Raw genomic sequence first — 23,779 nt, 5'->3', positions numbered from 1 at the left:
TGGTCCAGCAAGTCACCCTGAAGGCCTTCATGTCAGACTGTGTTTTTGTCTGGGCGATGATCACAGAGCAAGTGACAGGGACTAACCTGGGGGAATTTTCTGAAACTCAAGTTACAGCCCAGTGGTTTCAAAATGGTGTGCAGAGCGACACTGGTGTTCCGTGATACAAGTCCAGGTGTGGCATGGGATTTAATGACATCAGATACACAAAAAGTGAATTTGTGTCAGCTTTGTGTGCACTTATGTCCCCTTCTGTCCAATGGCGTGTCCAGCGGGGTGGCCTGGGGGGGCACAGGCCACCCCCCAAACCAGACTGGCCACCCCAGGTGCCACCCCAAAGGCAAAACAATAAAATTCAATCAAATATCAAATGTCCGATTATGTTTTCACGGTGACGCTCAGATATCCGAGTGTAAGTGAATGCAGCATCGCTTCTGCGCTATGCGCATCACGTTAGCAAAGGTAGGAGAGCCAAGCGCGAAAGATGGCACTGCAGGAAACAATTTTTCGGTGAAAGAAAATGAGGACAGAATAAATGTCCCGGTAAGTAATATCAAGTTTGTTGAGTTTAGTAAACTTCGGTGAAATTAGAATACCAAGGAAAAAAATAACACTTAAAGAATTATTGCAGCTGTGGAATATTTCAGACAGTATGCTACTGAGGGCAGCTAACATAAGAGTTATGAGTTATAAGATATAATCTAAGTCGTAACATTGCTGTATGGAGCTGCAGATTTGGTTGCAGGTTAACATAGCTGGACTGGCCATCGGGCATACCGGGCATATCCCCAGTGACTTATTTTTTATTTTTTTTGTAATGGCATGAACAATGAGGTGGTGGATTGGCCAGATGCAGGTCGATGTGTAGAAATAACTCCGTTGTTTGGTGGTGGCTATGATGGGGCTTCCACAGAGGCAACAGGTGGATGAGGGAAGGGGAGGCAGGAGGAGAGACCCGAAGCAGCCGCCAGTCCGAGTGTCAGGTGAACTGAACTTCAGGTAAGAAGTTATGACCTGCAGTCTATCTGGGTCAGATATAAACCAAGTTTAGGTGGAGTTTATTTTCATGTTGCTGACTTTTTACTGTCAGTTGCAATAACTCATACTGCGTTCTAGCCAGTTTGACGGAGTTTTTATACAGCTGGGTGGGTGCTATGATGTTACTGATAGTGAACTTTATTTTATTCATAAGGTTAGTAGAGTTGCCAACGGCTCCTTAAAAAAATGGGATGGTCCCTCATTCAGAGAAAATATTACGCGTTTCGTATTGAGCTGAGAAGAGACGCAGTTTGTCCCGGACTTTAGCTAGAATGGAAAAAAGACACAAAGCTGGATTTATTCTGTCTTTATGCTGCACAGCTGCCTCTTCTTCTCTCATTCTCTCCCCCTCCCTCTCCTGTTGCTACTTCAATCATGAAACTGATCAATGATCAGCTGATCGGCTTTTCTCTCTTGTTTGTTTATCACTCACTTTGCGCCAGAAAGAGGAAACCAGCGGATATTGCGCTAAACAACAGCAGCACGTTTAAGCTTGATCAGCTGTTGTTAGAATGTATTTAATATTAATTTCTAGTATCAGCTGATGTTTGCTGGAGCCACAGCTGTAAAGCTGCTGGTCATGATGTCTGTTTAGATATGTGGTGAGAGGGAAACATGAAGATGAAACCAGGAGATGTCCTTACTGAACCATCAGAGCTGAACAGGTGATGGAGAAACAGGTTTACCTTTTAGGTGACATGAATGAGTTGAAGTTATCAACTGTTTCTGAGAGATAAATAACACCAGGATCCTTTTTTATGTAGCTGACAGCTGGTAACTGTGCAGGGGCGGGTCTAGCAAAGTTTTGCCAGGGGGGCCAGGTAGGGCATTAACAGGGAAAGGTGGGCACAAAGAAATACTTTTCTTTCTTATTCTCATTTAAAATACCTAGTTTTTATTAAATAATTATCTAAATCTTACAACGTCTTATCTGACGTAAAATGTATAGAAATCATACATATACCAACAAGACTGTACATCACTGTCACAACAGCATTTGTTTTCATTCAAAGGCTTTATGGCTTTAATACCTGGTGGGTCGGTCTGTAGTAAAAATGCCCAATTTTTTTGTCCCAGTCCAGCCCTGCAGGTTAATACTGGCAGTGTCACCATGCCAGCTGACTGTATTTCATCATCAGCCAGTGTTGTTCTTTATCAATATTACCAAAGTTTACCATAAGGCAGCATAGAAAGTATTTACTTGCTTTCAGGTTTTATTCAAATGTTAGTCTTTTCAGTTGTTTCCCCACTTTTTTCCTGTTTCAAAATCAAACACCAGTTTGTGAGAAGATTATCTTCTTTTTTTAACAGGCAGATAAAGTTTTGCATTGGCATTGGCTAATTTGTCAATTGTTTGTTACAAATGTTCGTATTTTAATTTTCAAAAATGTTTTTGCCCAAAACATATGTGCACTATATGTCAGTAAAAATACTATGCAAATATTGATGTCCTTGAATGCTGAGTAAGCACTGACAAAGCACTGATTGTATCTCTTGTACTTTATCAACGCAGTATCTAAAAACTTTGCACCGTAGTGGTTAAAATCTCATTCTAATAAGAGTTAAAAGTGCATTTGGTTATTAGGTTTATAGGATTATTGAATTATGGTTAAGGGTTGGTAGAATTTTTTTTTTTAAACATTATCTGCCAATTAAATCTGCCACCCTTCTCCAAATCTGTGCCCCTACCTGGCCCCCCCAACAAAAATTTTCTAGACACGCCACTGCTTCTGTCGGTTGTGATGAGTCACTATCTCACAAGTTATGTGAGTGAAGAAGAACAATAATCGCATTCTTCTGTAGGCAAAACCACAACTAACTAACAATTCAGATGACCACTTAAAAAACATCACAAAGGCTACCAGCCAGTGTTACAGCTGCAGCTGGACCAGAAATGTAAGCAGCCCTTTCCTGTCATCTGTCAGGGGAAGTTGGCCAAAGCACTTACTCATATGGTATGATTGTTGGCGTTTTCTCTGTTTTCTTTTTATTATTGTAGGGTCTACCTTACAATATAAAGTCCTTGAATTGAATTGAACTGAATTAAATTCTGATTTGGGCACTGGCCATTCTTTTTAACAAATCATCCATCATAGGTTTTGAAGCAAATTGAGGTGTATACACACAAGGATACTGTTATCATTTAAAAAGGAAAATTATCTTCCCTTAACCTTGAATAATTCTGAGTCTAACTGGGGCACACAAATAGTCGCGAATCAGAGAAAATGCCATATTCTCACACTGTATTACTATCTTTAAGTGAACAAAAAACAAACATCTGAGCCAAAGCAGCTTATCGTGATACATAATAAAATCTCCACTTATTGGCAAAAAGTGTTAAAAGAGAAAAGTAGCAGTTGACTTGGTGTTTAAGTCAATACAAGTTTGTGAAAATCTGACATCAGAGGCTTTCAGTGATGCAAAGACAAAAACAAGGTTTTAGTGTGAATCAAAGCACAAGTTTCTCAGGTTACGGGAGCTACAACCTACCAGATGCTCTTTGCAAAGTGTTATATAGTTATATTCCTTATATAGTAACAACAATAGACTGACATTCAGAAGTCTGTGGGGGTTTTCTGCCCTGCAACAACTTGCCGTGAGTGGGCAGCCCATCAACTGCAAAGGGAGTCCCCATGTGACCAACACATCTGTCAATCTAAACTTTTCACTTTCAGCAGGGAAATTCCCTCAGGCTTCTATTGTGAGTGAAGTCATGAAAGAAATAAGCAGAATACAGGCATAAACGCACACCTATTCTGGACACCAAAACAAACATTCTTGTTTAAATGTGGTTAAATGAGGTGAAAATGATCTACAGATCAGGAATATCAATCACATAAGAAAAGTGTTTTTGTGCTGGTTTTCTTTAGATTTTTAGACTCATTTCCCCCACATTAATACTGTAGCAGTGTATAAGCAACTTACTGTGTGTATCTGCATGTAGATCAGTGATGTTATCACACACGTAATTAGTGAAAATCTTTCTGCTCTCTTTCTAACATGTCTCATCAGCCTCAGAAACAAAGTTCACTGATAGATGAATCATTTAGTCTTTGTGCTCAGCTGAATATACATTTATCCTTGGTTTGATTATTGCCCTTCACCTTCTTGTTTGAAGAGGTGAGCAAATCCATGTCTCTCGCTAATTAACTGAGTGAATCCATATTTACTAAATAATGCAAATGGCATTACTAGGACTGCCATCGGCATGACAAATAAGCAAAAACACGCGCAGTTTCACCACGTGGCAGTTCCGCTCAGTGAGCCGTGCAGACAAATGAGCCTTTCTGAACCTAAACATACAAACACCACAGTTCTCTTGCTTCTCGGTGCTAATTACAACTCCAAATGGATATTTTTTTGTGCGTGTGTGTGTGATCTTGGCGAGGAGTTCAGGGAATCAAAACACTCCTACCTGCCTCGCCAGAGAGCTGAGAGACACTGTTCTGTGTGAGAGCCACTGATGCTTATTACTGATTCACGCTTTGACCTAGAAAGCAGTTAATAGTGTACGCCGAGCCGGCATGGCACTTAACTATACGCTAGTGAGAGGGATGATTGGATAGCACGCATTAATGTTATGGAGCTCCTACGTGATTGAGTTTGTGCGTGCAGTGTTATACAGTATATCAGCATTATCTGGTAGGAATGGTGCCAACATCTGCAGTTGACTCACCTCTTATTTTTTATGGACAGGTTTGTGGCTCTCGAGTGCTTTCAAATGTAATGTAAAATATAACTGTATAGAAATATTAATGTTGTACTTTTGACAGCTTCTGTACATGTACACAACGACTTCACTGCTTAATGTAGAATATGATATCGTTGTTGTTGGCTGATCGCTGACATTTCATACACGTTTGATATTGTTGTCAAATATTTAGTGTAACACCAGCATGGCAGGCTGGATTTGACAGAGAAGTAGTCCTGTACTTGAAAACATTTTCATAATTTTGGATATAAAATTCCATCTGTTCCAAAAACTGCTTCTGTTGTTCTTATATCTCAGAAATTAAAATGGTGAACAAAGATTAGTGTAGCTGAAATGTCAGTTATAAGATCAGTTGGTATGGTTACACCAAACTTCTTTAATTTTAACACGTGGTTTTGTGGCAAAAGTTCGAAAACTACAGTAAACATGCTCGGTAACTGCAAAACATAAATAAGACAGAAAACTTTTTACCCCATCTTCAAAATCCTTTTTTCCTATTGCTCGAGGTTCATCATCCTTTATCTAAACCATCTCAGCCTTCCTTTTTCCGATGCACTCATTTTTAATTCATCCCTCCTGGTAACTCCCATCAAAAATCTTCAATTTTTCCACCTTCAGCTTTGCCCCCTATCTTTTTGTTCCTTCAAATTTATTCAATAAATCTTAAGAAATATATTCTAAGTCAATTATAATTTCTTTAACATAATCTGCTCATTGATTTTATGCATCACCAGTCAGCGTTCCTGACATTTAATCAGACGAAAACTAATCGTGTATGATTTCCTGGCAGTAGGATGACTTTTCCCACCACAGTGGTACAGTGCACGAATGTAAAAGTGAAGCTAAAGGGCTTCCTGCTGGGGCTGCTGCTCTCACCCCAGACACACATAATGGAAGGCATCTTATATAATGCTTTGTCCATGCAGCTATAGAAGGCTGTAAAAGGCTTGCTGTATATCAAGGATAGACTTAAATGTAATGTTATGATGGCAAGCACCAAAAGAAATGAATTATGTCGCAGTTCCAATTTAGTTAATTCTAATCTATAGAGAGTATTGTAGGATAAAGACCATAAAATATCCAGTGTTACATACTGGCTGGCTGTAAAAATGAAAGTAAAAGTGCAATGTAAGGAAATGTGTTTATTAATACATTTTTAGAGATTCAAGTTATCCAAAGCCTTAAAATTTGCCATTTTAAGTCTGGTAGGTTAGTTGGGTTAATTTAGATTCTTTCTTTAGCGCTTTACTTGGTCCCTATGGACCCCAAAGCACTACACTACATTCAGTCATCAACCCATTCACACACTGGTGATGGCAAGCTACATTGTAGCCACAGCTGCCCTGGGGCGCACTGTCAGAGGCGAGGCTGCTGGACACTGGCGTCACCAGGCCCTCTGACCACCAGTAGTGGGCAGCAGGTGAGGTGTCTTGGCCAAGGACACAACGGCCAAGACTGTTGGAGCCTGGGCTTGAACCGGCAACCTTCCGATTACAAGACAAACTGCCAACTCTTGAGCCACGATCATCACCTTCAACCACGATCGCCACGTATTGTCAGTAATGGTCCTGCATTTGGTATTGGATCAATACCAAATTCTGCAGTATCGCACAGCAGGAAGAGGCCTCGGAGACCACGGTTAATGGGAGCTTTGTTTTTTCACTTTGCCCTCACTCACTTTTTAATTTTCCTTTGCATTTTACATTTACTCAGTTTTAACAACCAAAATGTAATTAATTAGGTTATAATGTGCAGAATTACAACATTAAGCTTGACTGTCCAAAAATAGCAGAACTACTGTCTTTAAATAAGACACCAGAGTTCCTTTACAGCTAAATGATGGACCTGTATCATTGTTGCCATAACCTAGTGCTCAACATGGCTCAGACACTTTGTTCACCAAGTGTGAGACACCAGGGGTTTTGACAAAATCAAAGTGCAATACTTGAAGCCCTGGAAATCGGAAAAGGCTGCTCTTAAATTAGCATGTAGTTTGCATTTCAGGCTTTGCACAGTGCACAGAGAGAAGAATTGGCCAGGACATCCTGTCAGAAGCCCAGCAGCATCCAGAACTTTCTGCAGGGGTCGGCAGCTGTACATTTGGCAAACACACACACACACTGGCAGTGGCAGGGCTGTCTGAACCAAGGGCAGAAGGAATCAGTGATGTGTTGTGGCCCGCTGTGCCACCCGTAGGATCCTGATGCAAAGAGACACCGCCTGCCACTGTGACACATGCACTCACCAAGGGGTGAGAAGTTATCAATGGCTGCTGCAGGAGTGTTAGATATTGCAGTTTGTTTTCCTTTGCACAAGTTGGGTTGTGAAGTGAATTTTCATGCACGTGGCCAAGAAGTGGCTGAGTCATTCTGTAACCTTATAAAAACCCCTGCAGATGTAGTGAAGCCAGTTCAATCCATCAAGTGGCAACGGCATTAAAACATACACTCATAAACATATGAATGTCTACCAAGAGTAACATATACACAAAAAAAATAAATATGCTCATGAATAAATTTGCCTATAAATGGGAGTCATGTTACTTCCACACACACAGTACAAATATACAACACTTACAAACACAAACATGCCAAACTGGGACCGATTCATGTGTGCATATTGGCATGCATGAAGGCACTAGATGAAGAAATAAACACGCTAACACTCGCATGTAACAGTGTGCAGAAACATACATCATAGCACGTTAGCCGCTCATATGCACACCACAGATGGGCTCACTCGCTACCTCGGCAGTGGTTGAATTGTGAGGACACGAGTCATCTGTTTGTCACCTACATTATGCATGGAACACTGTGCCGGCCTCCACCGTCCACTTAATGGCGGTTTAACATCAAGCAACACTGCTTTAGTTTGAGTCAGGGGACTCGGGGAGATTAAGAAGCACCTCTGCAATAACTTTGGGGAAAATTTTGAATATAAAGAGAGGAAAAAAATGTACACAGTGTAGTTAATCAGTTCTGCCGCTAAAAGGCTCTTATTCATAGCAGGAAACTCTCAGTGAATAGGCCCCATTCACAGCAGCCATTCTGACCTGTCTTAGCAGGGTAAACACAGGTGTAATTTATAACATTAATTATAGTTCCATTCTGTTTACTGTGTGTTCCAGTAAGTCAGTAGATACCCTGGCCCTGGAAGCGTATCTGTTTATCTGTCCATTTATTTTATACTGTTTATCCAGTAGACATGAGCAGGCTTTCCTGTCCCGTATCTTTATCTGAAAGATACCACGAGTTCCCAAACCAGCAGCTCTACGCTCAACTAAATGTAATGGTCATATTTATTAATTACCTGCACCTGTGTTAATCCTTGCAACAACATGTCAAAATGGCTGCTTCGTGTTGTGTGATGTTGGTCAAATGGCTTTAAACACAATACCGGCGCCGTGGAGAGGAAGACCATCAGATGTTTGAATAAAGGACACCTTGTTATTGTAAAGTACAGCACAAAGACAGCCGAGTCATCCAGAACTAGTCTGAAGTATAAAATTAAAGTGTACTATTATTAACTATTTACCCAAGCTAATAGCTACTACATCTGTAACAAAGGAGATACTTTTTAAGGCTGTTGCTTAAGGATTTTGTGGCATCCAAACGCTTAGAAGTGCACAAACTGCCAGCTTTACTTCTGGAAAAACTTCTGTTTTTGATTGAGGATCAAGTTTTGTAAGATAAGAATAAGATTAAGATACTTTGTCATTCTGGAAAGATAACATTTCCTTCAGTGACTCTTTATCAACTAATTGTAAATGGCAAAAATAATAACAATAAAAAAAATAGGAATAAAAAGAGCTATACACAAAACAGGGATATATAAAAATTATTGTGTTTTTATGGTAATATATGATAATTATGTATAAATATTGTTTTCTGTTTTAATGAGAATCTTCAAAGTGTTGATAGCTACAGGCTGCTTAAAGCTGCAGACTACGAAGGCAAGAACACAGTATCTTTTTTAAAAATTTTGTTTTAATGGATTACAGTGTTTAAAAAAAGCTTGTGATAAGAAGACTCTTTGAATTTAATGCAAAATCTGTGGCTGATTATGTAAAGGAAACACTGTTGCCTAAAATATCTATTGTGACGTTTCCCTACTTAGATAATCACTAATTTTCCACTTGGCTGTCTGCTGCAGCACACTGTGCAGCTCTTTCCAATGGGAACAATGTGTAATTCTCTGGCGAAGGCAAAAAGCAACAGCTGACCTTCTCTACACCTTCCTGACCAGCATCCAAAATGGCCGCCCCCTTCAATATGTCATCTTGGCATGGCATTGCTCTCCGCTCCATTGCTGAGGAACATGGGATTTGGGGTGTTTCCCCTTTACGTTGCACGGTGTATCCACAAACATATGGATACACACACATTTCTCATGGAAAACAAACAGGACCGTCAGTTGTATCTACCGCAGGCTGAGCTGCTGTGGGTCCATTAAATTGTTCAGCTGCATTTGTTCTGCTATATCATTAATCACAACACTGCTAACGCCTGCTGCAAACATTGCAGGTGTGCGTTTCTTAACCCTGCACACAGGCATTCATCCAGACATGTTTAGTGCTGTTGTTGTGAGCCCGAAGGATTCACACTGGTGATTTTGTCTGAGATGCAATGAAAGGTGGAGCTGAAAGCCAGCAGATCAAAGAGACACAGCAGAACGCCCACTGAGACTTCCGTGAAGGTTACAAGGCGATTTTCAGCCAGGAAGCAGAACAATTATGATTCTGCTCATCTCAATTCTACCGGTGGAACAAATAGTCAATACCTAGAGGACAGCCATTATCTAAAATATGTGTTCTTTCTTTTAAAGTCAGTGAACAGCAGTTACACCATCTTTAGCTTCCATCACTTGGGTTTTATTCTCTGAATCAAATGAAATAAGGCAGGGTGTACTTAAAGGAGGGAAGTAATTTAATCCTTTAGATCACTGAAGAGAGCTTTGTAAGGTATAGTGCACCTTTGGCCTCCTCCAGCATCTCCCTCATCCATACAGTATTATATCCATACAGAGCCAAGCATACAGAGAGACATGCTTCCATATATGATATGGATATATTCACATGAAGACCATGAGAGGATACGTGTGGTTTGATATGATGGATAGGGCAAGTTAGTCAACTCTAATCAAATTTAACTGCATCTGTACATCACTGAGTTCAACATGAATCATGAGGAATCTTTTACTTTTTTTGGATAAACAGATTTTTTGGGCAAATATTTATTTTATAAATACTAAAACTGGACACAGATATGCACATGCTTCAGACATTTTTGGTAAAGGTAGACCAACATAAGTCTGTAAGACTAGTGTCAGATTTGAGCACACCACAAGTCTAGCATGTCACGAAAATGTAAAAAAACATTGAACTTCACAGAATACAAACAAGTGGAGAAAAATTCTGTCTGTATTGATACTTTGTTTTTGGTCATGACAATTGTTCAGATGTTTTTACGTGATTTTAAATGGCATGTTAGATTCTTGCTATCCAAAATAAACTAAAAACAAACAAACTCATTAGTTTATCTTAATACATCTAACTCTGAATAGGCCCAACTGGCATATAAAGCAGCCATGATCATATGCACTAGTTTAGGTCTAAATACCTTAACATTGCTTTTCCTCTGTTTAATCATGGGCAGTTCTTTCCTCTGTATTTTACAGATATGACTACTGCTGGTTTTTCTTCTTAGTTAATTGGTGTTAACAGAATTCACATGGCTTCCCAGGTGTAGATTAGTCCCTGATTAGCTGGCAGGAATAAAAGCCAACAGGACTTTGGATCCAAAGGACTGCGAGCAGGAACTTTTGTTTTCATTGACAACGCTGTGAAGTCCAGTTCAAACAGAACTGAATCAGGAAGTCATGCATTAATAAAAATTCAAATTCTGCTATTTATGTCACTCTTCCAGCTTATCCCATTCATCTAGATGTTTTCTAGAAGCGTAACTATGAACCTTATCTTTTTGCAGTCTGTACAGGACAAGCTTTATAGCCTGCTGGTTGTTGTATGCCGAGTGTCCTCAACAGTCCTTGGTCTCAAGCACTGCCAAGGTTTCTGTGGTTCGAATCCTGCTGGGACAAGCCAAGCGGAAAATGTATGCACTCACGATATTGTATGGTGCTGGAGATTAATAGCTTGTGGTATTTGGCCTGGTAGCAGTGAACTTGCTGGAGAACGGGACATGAAGATGAGAACAGGATGATGGCGAGCGCCCAATGCTGCCCTGACTATGCTGCCAAGCTCAGGACCACGTTAGCCTCCGTATATTTCGGGGAAGTTTGTACAGACAGAAATGAAGCACAGGGAGGTAGAAGCACGTTACAGTAGAATTATATTTTTTCTACTTGCTCTACTGTTGTTTAAAAAAGTAGATATGATGTTTAACTAATTTTTGTTTGTCCTGTTCTGATTTTAAGGTAAGTTCATCCAGAAAGTCAGGCAAGTGTTCATTCCCGAATGTCCTTTTATTTATTTTTATATTGATTTAAAGAAGGAAATGCTGTAAAAATAGCACAGCTGATTGAGTATCATGGTTTGTCTCTTTCTGACCTGAAATCCTTCAGAGGGTGGAATCCCTTTTTTATTTATTCCTACTTGAGCACTGAGTCATAACATGATTCATGTATCCTCCAGCAAACTCCTGACCTCAGCTGATGATTGTGGGCAATAAACTCACTAGTCCTGAAGCTGATTAAGGATTTTCCGGTTTTCATACAGCTCTGCTTTGTGGACACCCCCACACACCTAGAGTTTGCCTTCAGCATTTACCTCCTGCAGAGTTTACAACATTTACTATGTGAACTTTTGTCAGTTTTCCCTATACAAGTCTTCAAATAGCAACTACTGCTTTGTAGCAGCAAGGAAGCAATTTGCTTCCTTGATTTACTTTTTGAACAGTTTCTTCATTAAAACAAAAAATCTGTGAAATGACACAAATCTAAGCTATTCTGCCAAATTAAAAGATAACATGATTTATTTTTCAATTTTGCTAAAGTTCAATATTTTACAGATATTGGTTAAAAATACTCGTCTGAGTAGATTTGTATGAGATCCCTTCATAAAAGAAACCAGTAAATCTGGATACTGCACTGTTTCAGTGCTGAATTTGTCTTCATGAAGCAGTTGAATTGTTTAAAGGGAGACCTGTGTGACAACAGAAACACTGCACAACAACAGATTTCAGAAAGAAACTTCATAATAGATTTTTAGCCATTTTGACCTTGTTTTTCATCAGTTCTTCCCCCTACAGTACTAAAGGCAAAGTGCTAAAGATTTTGCTTGGGATACCTTCATATTGTGAACATTTGTGAAGCTACATGCAATATGAGTGTGGAGAAAAAGCAGTTGGGTTACTGTGAGTGGGGGCGTTAACTTCTACTGACTGCTAAAAGGTTTTATGAAGCTACCTGGATTATTCCACCTAAAGAGCAGTAGGTGGGATTCAAGAAACTGGATCAAACCATCATTGTTGGCAGAAGGGACCTGAGATTAGCTGTTTTTAACTAGTAATGGAAAATTGTGTTTAGCAGCAAGATTGAGACCATAAGTTACTTGACACTGGTCTTTGCATAATGTGAATGTGAATATAAACAATAGTTTTTTGTTTTTTTTTTACAGTAATTACATAAACAAACACAATTGTGTCTGAGAGTCAAATTGAGTCACTTAAAATCCAGTGAACTGTTTGTCAGAAAACTGCTTACTGACTTTATTTAAGGGATAATTTTAAGGCAATATAAAGGCTTATTTTGTAAACTGACAGAAATCACTTTAATAAAGAACAGTCATGACCAAGAGGGTGAGAGTTCCCTTCATCAACTAGGTCCCTCCTTCAGCTCTGGGCTGTCTCATTGAACTAGTTCGCTGCAGGCATAACTGTTGGCTCTCGGTGTCGGCATATATGTTCAGGACCTTTAAGCTTCCAGCCAGTGCACTTGAAGCACACTATGTATGCCTCACTGACTCTCACTGACCATTGCCCACAAGGGAAGCAGCTTTTGAGTCACGTGTCTGTGCCATGGGGATGAATAAAAAGAACAAATCTCTGCAGGAACCGGAGTAAAACTTATAGGAACTACACTCTGTATTCAACTGACTATCACTCTAGTGTTTCAGGTGGCTTTTCTCCTTTACTATTTCTATCCAAAAAAAGCCCTATTTTGATATATTTGCTTTTTTATCTGCATAATCTGACATATTTGGTCTTTGCGATAGTAGCATTTTCTCAGCTAAACGGTGTCCACGTTCTGTGCAGTGTTTAACTGAAGGCTAGTTTAAAGAACTGAGCAAATACATCCTCTGTAAGATGCCAAGCCACCGAGAAGAGAGAAACTCCAGGGGAAAAAAACAGGAATAAAAAAGAAGCCAACTGCCACAATGCAGCGCTAATTAGGTTGCAGATGTGAATTGAATGGCAAGTGCCTCAATTTTGGGGACAGTTAAATGTGTCACTGGCAGGAAAAGAGAGAGGCATCAAATTAGTGTGCCTCGCTTATATCCCTCCCAGCTGAATAATGAATCACTGAGGACATCGGGAACGTATTAAGGTGCAATTTGAACATAAGCGTCACATTAACAAATACCTCCCAACAAAACTAGGACCTCAAGCCACAACAACAGATGCACTAAACTATCAGATTCTGGGTATGTGTGGTGAACATTTAAGAGATATAATGATTTGTTTAGATGGGGGAAATAATAAGCAAGTTGAAAGGCAGTTTGTTGTTTACATGATTTATTTGTGCATACCTTGATGCAAATAGTCTTAGGTGAGCCTGCCTCTCAGATTTAAGGGTCAGAAATGAGGTGAATGAAAAAGTAGCTCCTGTCAGACATTTATGAGCACGCTGCCCAAGGATGCAGACATGAATAGATTTCATAAGTCTCTAAAAGAGAAGTAGAGATGCACCTTTGCTGTGAAGGTCACTCTCTCTATAGGCATTCAGACTATCACTGACTCAAAGCTACATATATTTTTAGTGTAATCGTGTCACCTTCCTGACTACTGACTGAAAAAACAAGTAATCAACAACAGCCCGAGGGCCATGCTGCTCTTTCTATTGCCACAGTGATCGTGACAGAGAATTGACAGCTTTGTTAGTGCACAGTTTGCACGCCAATGCTGGTTTTTGTCCTCCAAGACAATAGAGAAGATATCTTCTAAATCCATATCTATAGAGCTACAAAGAGACTTGTCCCACATGCCAAACGAGCAGCATAAAAACCTTGACCTGTCAGAGCAGATAAGAAACAGGACAGCAGCTGTTCAGGAGGAAAAAAGAGTTTATGCACTTGTATGCTTCAGAGGTAACAATTTCAGGCAATAAAGTGTGTCTTCTTTAAAGTAGTGCACAAGGATAGGGCTGTTATTTTAAGAAAATATTTACAACTGCTGAGATTAAAGTCATTAAAGTCAAAATGGGTGCATAAAAAAGTATAAAAGTATTAAAAAAAAAGTATAAAGTCATACATTTGCCAGAAAAATAGTTATAAATATATAAGAAAAGCTCAGAAATTCTCCTGAACTGAAGCTACACATTCATCAGAAACGCATTAACTGGCTTTACGTGGCACATTTATCACACCACAGACGTGAAATGCCACACAGTCACTTCAGTGTGGAGGTGCATCTGTGTGGGTTATGTAACTAGCAGCATCTTTGCATCTGCCCATTGCCTTGTAGGTGTTGTTAAACAGAACCCATCAGAGCATCCAAACAAGTTTGTTCTTTTGTCCTGCGAAAGATCCAGTACACACAAATGTCTGCTCAGGGGAATTTCTGCCTTCCTGGCTTCTGAGTAGTAGGCTTTCATTTGATTCTGTCGTCTACTGCAGGCATAGCAGTAAGCTTGGTGTCTGCGCTGTGATGAGGTTGATTCAACCTTTTAAACTGAAATCTTATAGTTACTTGACAAGAAACTACATGTTTATCTCTCAAATCTATCACCAACATTCTCAGTGAACACATACTGCTTGTTATTTTGCATCCAAAATGTATGTACTCATGAAAACTTAAATACTGCATGTTGATTACCAGCTATTTGTAAAAAAAAATAATAATAATTTGTGTGAAATGCCGGTGGTGGAAAGTGATTTTTGTGTTTTTAAAATGTACTTTTTTAGCTGGTCTTTAAAATTAAACAAGAAGAAATGCTTTAAAATGTTTTAACAATAATGAATTTATGTCACAACCTCAAATCTATATTGCATCAGTTACGTTGTTTCCGATTCACATATATCTTCGCTGTCTCACAGCTATGTCACTAATGAATGACGATCTTTGATATTTGTACCTCTTAACAGTTCGCTGAGCAGCCTGTAAATGCAGCAAACTGCCATTTTACCTCCAGAGTTACAGAAGGAAAAACAGGTTTGAGATTTCAGACCTTTGAGTTTATTTCCACGTTAAAATTTAAGATACACCGGCAGGAAACAAAGAACTGGGGAGTACAATAAAGGTTTCATTAGAGCTATTCATTTACCAGCTAATGCATACATGCCAGCAACCACAGTCCATTAGGCTGAAAAATGTATGTGCGCTCACTCCCCATATAGGCTCACTCTGCATCAATCACATTAGTTTATATCTTTACTAAACTTTTACTTCATTTATCTTCAATGCAGATATCGTTAACATTTCCAGGGACATCAAAGACTCACAATAGGATTTCTTCTGTTTCCTTTTTGTAAATGTTGCCTAACAGGAGGTTACACTTGAAGGCTGTTGTGTGTTCTTGTGCTTGTCAAGCTCAGCTCAAAGCTGAGAAAAACACAATGAGAGTCAGAAGACGTGATGAAGAGCATGCAAATGAGAGAGGGAGAGAGTGATTTGCAAAGCAGCACTGATGGCATGCTAATGTAAAGCTGCTAATTAATGAGGGTTCTAGCTGGTGTGAAAAATGAGATGATACTGAGTCACGTGACATAAGAAGTTTTGATTAATTAGTTTTCTTTTGTTTTCGCTGTCAGGGGGCAACACTTGAATAACGAGAGAAACGCCAAAGTGGCAATACGTCAAAGAGGCCTTATGTTTGAGTCGGCAGATTAAAATCATCAGAATCAGAATACTTTATTGATCCCTGGGGGAAATTATTTTTTGTTACAGTGCTCCATTTTAAACCAACATTAAGACAAGACAGACAATACGCTAACTAAGAATAGTACAATATATACATATATATACATACATACATACATACATAAGTCACTTATAAATAAATATTTGGAAAAGAAACATGTGTAGTTGTAGCAGCAAACAGTGTGTTAAGTGGATGCGTTGTACAGGGAGATGGCCACAGGCAGGAATGATTTCCTGTGTCGTTCAGTGGTGCTTTTCGGTAATCTCAGTCTCTCACTGAACGAGCTCCTGTGACTGACCAACATGTCATGGAGTGGGTGGGAGGTGTTATCCAACATTGTCTTTATCTTGGACAGCATCCGCCTCTCCGACACCACCTTGAGGGAGTCCAGCTCCATCCCCACAACATTGCTGGCCTTACGGATCAGTTTATTAAGTCTGTTGGCATCTGCGACCCTCAGCCTGCTCCCCCAGCATGCAACAGCATAGAGGATCGCACTGGCCACCACAGACTCATAGAAAATCCTCAGCATTTTCTGGCAGATGTTGAAGGACCTCAGTCGCCTCAAAAAATAGAGACGACTCTGGCCCTTCCTGTAAAGTGCTGTGGTGTTTTTAGCCCAGTCCAGTTTATTGTCAATGTGTACTCCAAGGTATTTATAGTCCTCCACAATGTCAACACTGACCCCCTGGATTGAAACAGGGGTCAAGTGTTTCCTGGTCTTCCTGAAGGCCACGATCAGTTCCTTGGTCTTTGCCACGTTGAGCTGCAGATGATTCTGCTCACACCACGTGACAAAGGAGTCGACCACAGCCCGGTACTCTGTCTCATCATCCCTGCTGATGCATCCAACCACCGCAGAGTCATCAGAAAACTTCTGAAGATGGCAGGTCTCTGTGCAGTGGCTGAAGTCTGTGGTGTAGAGGGTGAAGAGGAAGGGGGAGAGGACAGTCCCCTGTGGTGAAAACAATACTGCCAGCATCAAGTTAACTAAAAAGCCACACCAAAGGGGCAAATCTCTGCTGTTGCAAAACACCAAGGGTCTGTTTTCCCTTCGCTATTTTGTAGTGTTGATAATATGAGTCATCTTGTTGATTTTGATTGGATTATAAGAGAAGAAATAATCCTTCTCTCACAAGATTCTTAACAAAAGCACTTTGATTGGAGCAGTGCTAGAAAAAGAAAGCTGTACTTTGAAGGTCCTTTTGCACTCAGGTTACTATAAGCTATATGCACTTACTCACAAAAGTGAGTGCACCCCTTACATTTATGGAAATATTCTATCATATATTTTCATGGGACAACATTGAAGATATGACACTTTGATGCAATGTAAAGTAGTCAGTGTACAGCTTGTATAACAGTGTAAATTTGATGTCACCTCAAAATAACTCAACATGCAGCCATCATTTGTCTAAACCACTGGCAACAAAAGTGAGTACACCCCTAAGTGAAAATGTCTGAATTGCGCCTAAAATTTCAATATTTTGTGTGGCAACCATTATTTTCCAACACTGCCTTAACTCTGTTGGGCATGGCGTTCACTAGAGGTTCACAGGTTGAATCATCTTCCACTCCTCCATGATGACATCATGGAGCAGGTGGATGTTAGACACCTTGCCTTCCTCAACCTTCCATTTGAGGATGCCCCACAGATGCTCAACAGGCTTTAAGCCTGGAGACATGATTGGCCTGTCAAGTATCTTTACCCTCAGTTTATTAAGCAAGGCACTGGTTTTTTTGGAGGTGTGTTTAGGGTCATTATCATATTGGAATACTGCCCCATGGCCCATTATCTGAAGGGAGGGGATCATGCTCTGCTTCAGTATATCACAGTACATGTTGGCATTCATGGTTCCCTCAAGTAACTGTAGTTCCGCAGTGCCAGCAGCACGCATGCAGCCCCAAACCGTGACACTCTCATCACCATGCTTGACTGTAGGCAAGACACACTTGTCTTTGTACTCCTCACCTGGTTGCCGCCAAACATTCTTGACACTATCTGAACCAAATAAGTTCATCTTGATCTCATCAGACCACAGGTAATCCATGTCCTGAGTCTGCTTGTCTTCAGTAAACTGTTTGCAGGCTTTCTTGTGCATTATCTTTAGAGGAGGATTCTGGGAAGACAGCCATTTGATGCAGTGTGCAGGTATGGTCTGAACACTGACAATCAATCAATCAATCAAGGCTTTATTCGCCACGTGCAGGTTGCCCTGCAGTGAAATAGGACCCCCCCCCCGACCTTACACACACAACACAGACATCACATGGGGATACAGGTCGGAGATCGGTAGCGTTACAGAAAACAAAGACTGAAATATACACTACAATGAGAAAGTACAAGAGGAAAAAAAGAGACCTCTACTCATGCTGGGCTCCTGGGAGGACAGCATGAGAACAAGAAACAAAAAAACTCCTCTGCACAAAAAAACACAAAAGTCCACAGCACAACAGTATGGAACACGTGACAAGCCACAGGGTCGGGTGGGGGTTGAGGAGTAATCCGAAGCAAACACAGCAGCCATCCTGCCCTGCGCTATTATTCCAGCGCGGGCTCAGACCTGCCGTCTTCCCAGGAGGGAACAACCATCGAAGGCGTTTGGAAAGGGAGGGGGGATGAGTGAGTGTGTATCAGTGTATGTGTATGTGTGTGCGTGTCCAGAGTTCAGCTGAGACAGTGTCCTTCGCCCTGCTAGGCTAAGTAAACAGTCTTCAAGCCAATCCAGGTGGCCTTGCATGGGAAGGAACAGACTAAACACAGTCGTTATCAGGGTGTTTTTGTTCGGCTCCAGCCTTGCGACCACAGCTGGCGCCGAAAGGGTCTCCGCATGAAGGGATGGTGCTTTTTACTTTAGTGCGAACAGCTCATACGAATTTCAAAGCTGTTCTGACAGTCCGACACTGGTCTCTCAATCTCCTGTTGGAGAGCGGTAAGCTTCTCCATGATGTTATCAACCTTGCTTCTGTGATGTTGTCATTCTTGTGCTCAAAGAGCCGATTCTGAGAACTCACGACCGCAGTGAGCCTCCCCAAGATGTGATCCAATTTGTGCTCAGAGGTCTTGTTCTGAGTATTCACGGCAGCCGTAGCCTCTCTACGATCTTATCCGTGATGACTCAATGAGCCCATTTTGAGAAACTCACGCCTCTTCCCATCATTTCAATCCCAGCGGGCAGCCTTGTGGGGGTTTGAACAGCCGGTTCCGCTTTCTTAATTCTTCGATAAGTCAGGGCCAAGCCAGCTCCGATCAGCAAGAACCCTGTGACCATGGTTCCGAATAGGTTGATATCTTCAGCACTCAGGCTAACCCAAGCCCAAACCTCCCGTTAAAGGGGTGTCAATTGCATTTAGGGACCAGTTGATCAAATCCACAATTCCTCTTTTAGGTTTTAGAGAACAGACTATGAGAGAGTGTTCCAGGGAAAAGTAATACAAAAGACACGAGACTAGACAAGGACATAAGAGGCTAAGCAGGGAAGCTAAGGGAGAGGAGGAGAGGAGAAAAGTGCGACCGCCTTCATCAAGAGCAAGAGTAGAAAAAAAAAAAAAGGGTGACCCTCCATGCCTTCAAACTCTGCAGCAGTGTTGGCAGCACTCATACGTCTATTTTCAAAAGACAACCTCTGATTATGATGCTAAGCATGTGCACTCAATTTCTTTTGTCGACTGTGGCGAGGTTTTGTTTTTCTGAGTGGAAACCTGTCCTGTTAAACTGTGGTCTTGGCCATGCTGCAGCTCAGTTTCAGGGTATTGGCAATATTCTTATAGCCCAGGCCATCTTTATGTAGAGTAAAAATTATTTTTTACAGATCCTCAGAGAATTCTTTGCTATGATGAGCCATGTTAAACTTCCAGTGACCAGTATGAGAGAGTGTGAGAGCAATAGCACCAAATTCAACACACTTTTGCCTCGTTTGCACCTGAGACCTAACGAATCACACGACACCAGGAAGGGAAAATGTCTAATTGGGGACAATTTGGACATTTTCTTTTAGGGTGTACTCACTTTTGGTACCAGTCGTTTAGACAAATGATAGCTGTATGTTGAGTTATTTTGAGGTGATATCAAATTTACACTGTTATACAAGCTGTACACTGACTACTTTACATTGTATCAAAGTGTCCATGTTGTCCTGATGGGTTCTGTTTAACATTTACAAAAATGTGAGGGTCGTACTCACTTTTGTGAGATACTGTACATATATTATAAATAGAGAGATTTCAGTCTCCAATTTGATGATGTAAGTACTCACGCTCTTATTTTGACAGTGTGGTGTTCCTGCCAAGCTTCAGGCAGCTGAGTGATCTAAGTTGGTCTGACATCAGTTTACTCCACATCTGACATCTTCCAGGTCCATTTAGCCTCCTAAAACCTGATAAACACAAGCTTCTCTTCCTGGGTTGAACATGGCCAGCCACCGCCATTCAACCCTGAGGAAAAAAGGTTAATTTTCCGACTGAGCTGCTCCTGTCACTTGCATTAACATGCTAATTCAGAAACTGTGTAGTGGCTCTGTGTTGGTATGTATACAACTCCAGGCAGAGAGTGTATCTCGTCCTGACTCGTGACCTTGTGTGACTCATTGTGACTCTTGGACATCGAGACTGTCAGAAGGTTTCAGTGAGCTCTGGCATGACTGGTACTGCTGTCCAGCTCAGACACAGGAAGAACAAAAAAAGCTGAATATGAGTGGTGAGTGGTTTCATATTGTGTGTGTGTGTGTGTGTGTGTGTGTGTGTGTGTGTGACACTTTGGATCAGTCCCACAAGACAGATTTCTGCTATATCTGGATAAAATTACTCACTGAAACCCGGTACTCATCATAACTGATGCTTAATACCTTCAATACCTGGAAACATCAAATCTGCTATTTAGCAACTTACACATTTTAACATTTTCTAGTAACTTAATATATTCAATACTTTGTCTATGAGTATCTACAATATATTTACCTCCCCTAAGGAGTTTGTTTTTTTGGTAGCTGTGACAGGTGAGAGGCACGACAGGACCACGGTTCTCTTGGTTTCAGCATGTTTTATTTACACACGCACACAACAACCCTCAATACAGGACCCGGTACAGCTTTTAAGCTGGTGAGGCATGATTGTAGATGCCACGCTGGTGCGTCCATCTCACCTGCAGTGGAGTCACAAACCACTTTCTGCCACAGTAGCGTTTGCATCGTGTTTGTTATTCTATCTGTAAATATGGAAGCTTGAAAAGTTTTAAATAATTTCTGATAAAAACCTTTTAGGAGTGCAGAGCGCGGTCATGTTAACAATTCATTAAAATCTTGCTTACATCCACCGAGGTCTCCAAGGGTGTAAACAAGTGTCAGGGATGATTTGTGACAGAAGGATAGCAGCGGGACTTAAAGGGGAGGTTTACAAGATGATAAACCTGCTATGAGAGGGTGGTGCTGACAAAAAGACAGCAGGTTGAGCGGAAGAGTTTTCGTTGGGAGATACCAGGATGCACAGAATTAGAAATGACTTTGTCAGAGGACAGCTGAAATTTATTGGTTTGGAAACAAAGAGAGGAAAGGCTGAGAGGGTTTGGACATGAGGATTGGATGAATTTATTGGACTAGTGATGTTGAATACGGGGCTGCCAGGCAGGAGGAAAAGAGGAAAACCTCAGAGGAGATTCATGGACGTAATGAAGGACATGCAGAGAGTTGATGTGACAGAGGAGGATGCTGGAAGTAGGATGAGGTGAAGGCAGATGAGCCACTGTATATCTATACACAACATATTATATTGTCTTATAATCATATATATGGTTAGAAACATCAAGCAGCGATCAAGCAGCTGCTCCTGTATTCTTTCTCCTTTCAGCTCTTTTTGGCTCTCCAACATCTCCTAAAGCCTCTTTAGCAGCTAAATGTTGCACTTGCTCATGTCTGTTTCCTAAATTTGCTTGCCATTTACTGGTGGGTAGTGGTGGTATTATCACTGAAAGCAGCTTGTTTGCTGGGATAGGAAGCAAGAGTTAGTCTAAGAGCTGAGGCTGAACCAAAATTAGTCAAGTTGTGGGCTGCAACACAAAAACGGTGATTTAAAAGATGCCTAAATGTTTCTTTGCTGTAGGAGGCGGAAGAATTGTGTTATACTTGTCCTTCTGTTTCAAAATCTGATTTCAGATTACACCTAGGATTACCAATACAAGGATACTAAAATTCAGTTTTACTTTGTGGTTAAAAAAAAAACAAATGACCACCTCAAAAATTGCTGTGCTTTGTGGTTATGCAAGTGAATGTTATACTTTTTTCAGATTTATATAAAAGGGTAAAGGGCACGGCTTAATGTTCAGTTCATAAGATTATATACAAATGTAGTGAAAGAAAGTAACGGGGACTACTGATGCTAAAAGATGATTCCCTGCAAACAAAGATTCATGAATATTTCCTTCAGCTTCCTGTTTGCCAAATAATCTGTTGCTGCTTGAAGAATTTTGTGGCACTTTGGGTGATCTGTTTTATTGTACGTGTTTAATTCATGTTCCATGTTCTGCCGTTTAAAGCAAAGCAACACCCTGCTACAGTGATAATCCTCTGCGCCACTCGAAGGATCAGCACACATGAAAACAGAGTACTGTAAGAGTTCTTGGAAATGCTTTCGCTTCTGCTTTGAGTACTTGATATAATGCACACCTGAGGGAAGTTGTGACAGCCTGAACACAGATAAAAGAAAGATGTGCATCAGTGATGTTGCTTTAAAATATATTTTTATTCATGCTTTCTCTTTGGATTGTATGTTAAATACATTTATATATATAATAATGTGAGAACAAAAAACATGCACAAAATATATTGCTGCTGTGAGCTGCTGATAATCTAGTTTTGCTCTCTTTGATGGATCCATGAGGAAATACTAAATTTTGTCTTCCTGTTTGGAAGATTTGTGGTGACCACGCCATAGATCAACTGTTAAACACTTACGCTAAAATGATTAATATTATAATTAAAATATCATAGCGCTCTGTAATATAAGGGAAAAAAATCAAATGAAAACTCATTTGTTGATTTATTTTGTCGTCATGAACATGCAAGTCCTCCATCATTCACCAGGGGGTGATGCAGCACCCTCAGCACCCCTAATTCCTCCAACTTTGGGAGAATACTGTCTTTTTATGGTTTGTGTGCGTTCCTGTGTTGTGTGGTATCCCATGCTTATTCAAAGACTGTAATTATCCAAAGACAGTCAAATGCATGCCCTCCATATGCACTCTCCCACTGGGACTAGACGGGCTCACTAAAGAACATAATTACCTTTTCATGTGGGAAATCCTTTTATGTAATTTTATCAATGTTTGTAATAAAGACACCATAAACTAGCACTAATGATTTTCCCTCAGAGTTCCAGTATAGAACATCCATCTCTGTTCTGCCTGTCCTCGCTGACCTTACCTCCACAGCATCCCATGATACATCAGCACACCGGCAGATCATTTATAGTCAAGCGGCTTTGAAATGTGTTTTGATACAGCTCTGTTCTTAGAGGTCAGAAAATTCTCAATAGACTCCCTGACTTCATCAGATTTAATTGAATTTGTTTGACATGATGAATCCAAAGCAATAGAAGTAAGAAGCAAAAATATATTTATTATTAAATGCTGGTTTTTCTGCCCTTCCTCCGTTCTGAGGTCACACATCAGAGAAACAGCAGCAGGTCTGCAGCTGGAGGTGATTGTGTATCTCACAGAGGAGCACTTTTATCAGGAGTGACACTCACCAACACCACTCCCTTCACACATATAATGTACCTGAAGTGTGGTCTTTTAAAGGGCTGAGTCCACCCACTGCTCAAATAATTGAACTAAATATATGATTGGTTGAAACCAAGCTATGAGACATGAAAAAGCCTGTTTTTCACTAAAATTCCCTTATGTTTAACTTGCTGTTTATTTAGCTAGCAAACAAGATTTTAGCA

At 40.5% G+C, this 23,779-nt stretch overlaps 1 protein-coding gene and 1 long non-coding RNA gene across 3 annotated transcripts in view; both read left to right on the top strand.

Moving 5' to 3' along the window:
* Nucleotides 1–23,779, top strand: part of cplx1 (complexin 1) — a 70,675-nt gene that overhangs the window by 14,002 nt on the left and 32,894 nt on the right. The gene's annotated exons all lie outside the window — the stretch shown is intronic.
* Nucleotides 260–1,811, top strand: LOC146716940 (uncharacterized). Its single transcript, XR_014915801.1, has 2 exons — nt 260–543; nt 914–1,811. It is a non-coding gene; the product is annotated as an uncharacterized LOC146716940 (long non-coding RNA).

The sequence above is a fragment of the Copadichromis virginalis genome, linkage group LG2 (genome assembly GCF_057382275.1).
Source record: "Copadichromis virginalis isolate Kocher_CV1m ecotype Utaka linkage group LG2, C_Virginalis_male_GT1.1, whole genome shotgun sequence".
Lineage (NCBI taxonomy): Eukaryota > Metazoa > Chordata > Actinopteri > Cichliformes > Cichlidae > Copadichromis > Copadichromis virginalis.
The sequence above is the reverse complement of the archived record's forward strand: the minus strand, read 5'-3'. Positions and strand labels throughout refer to the sequence as shown.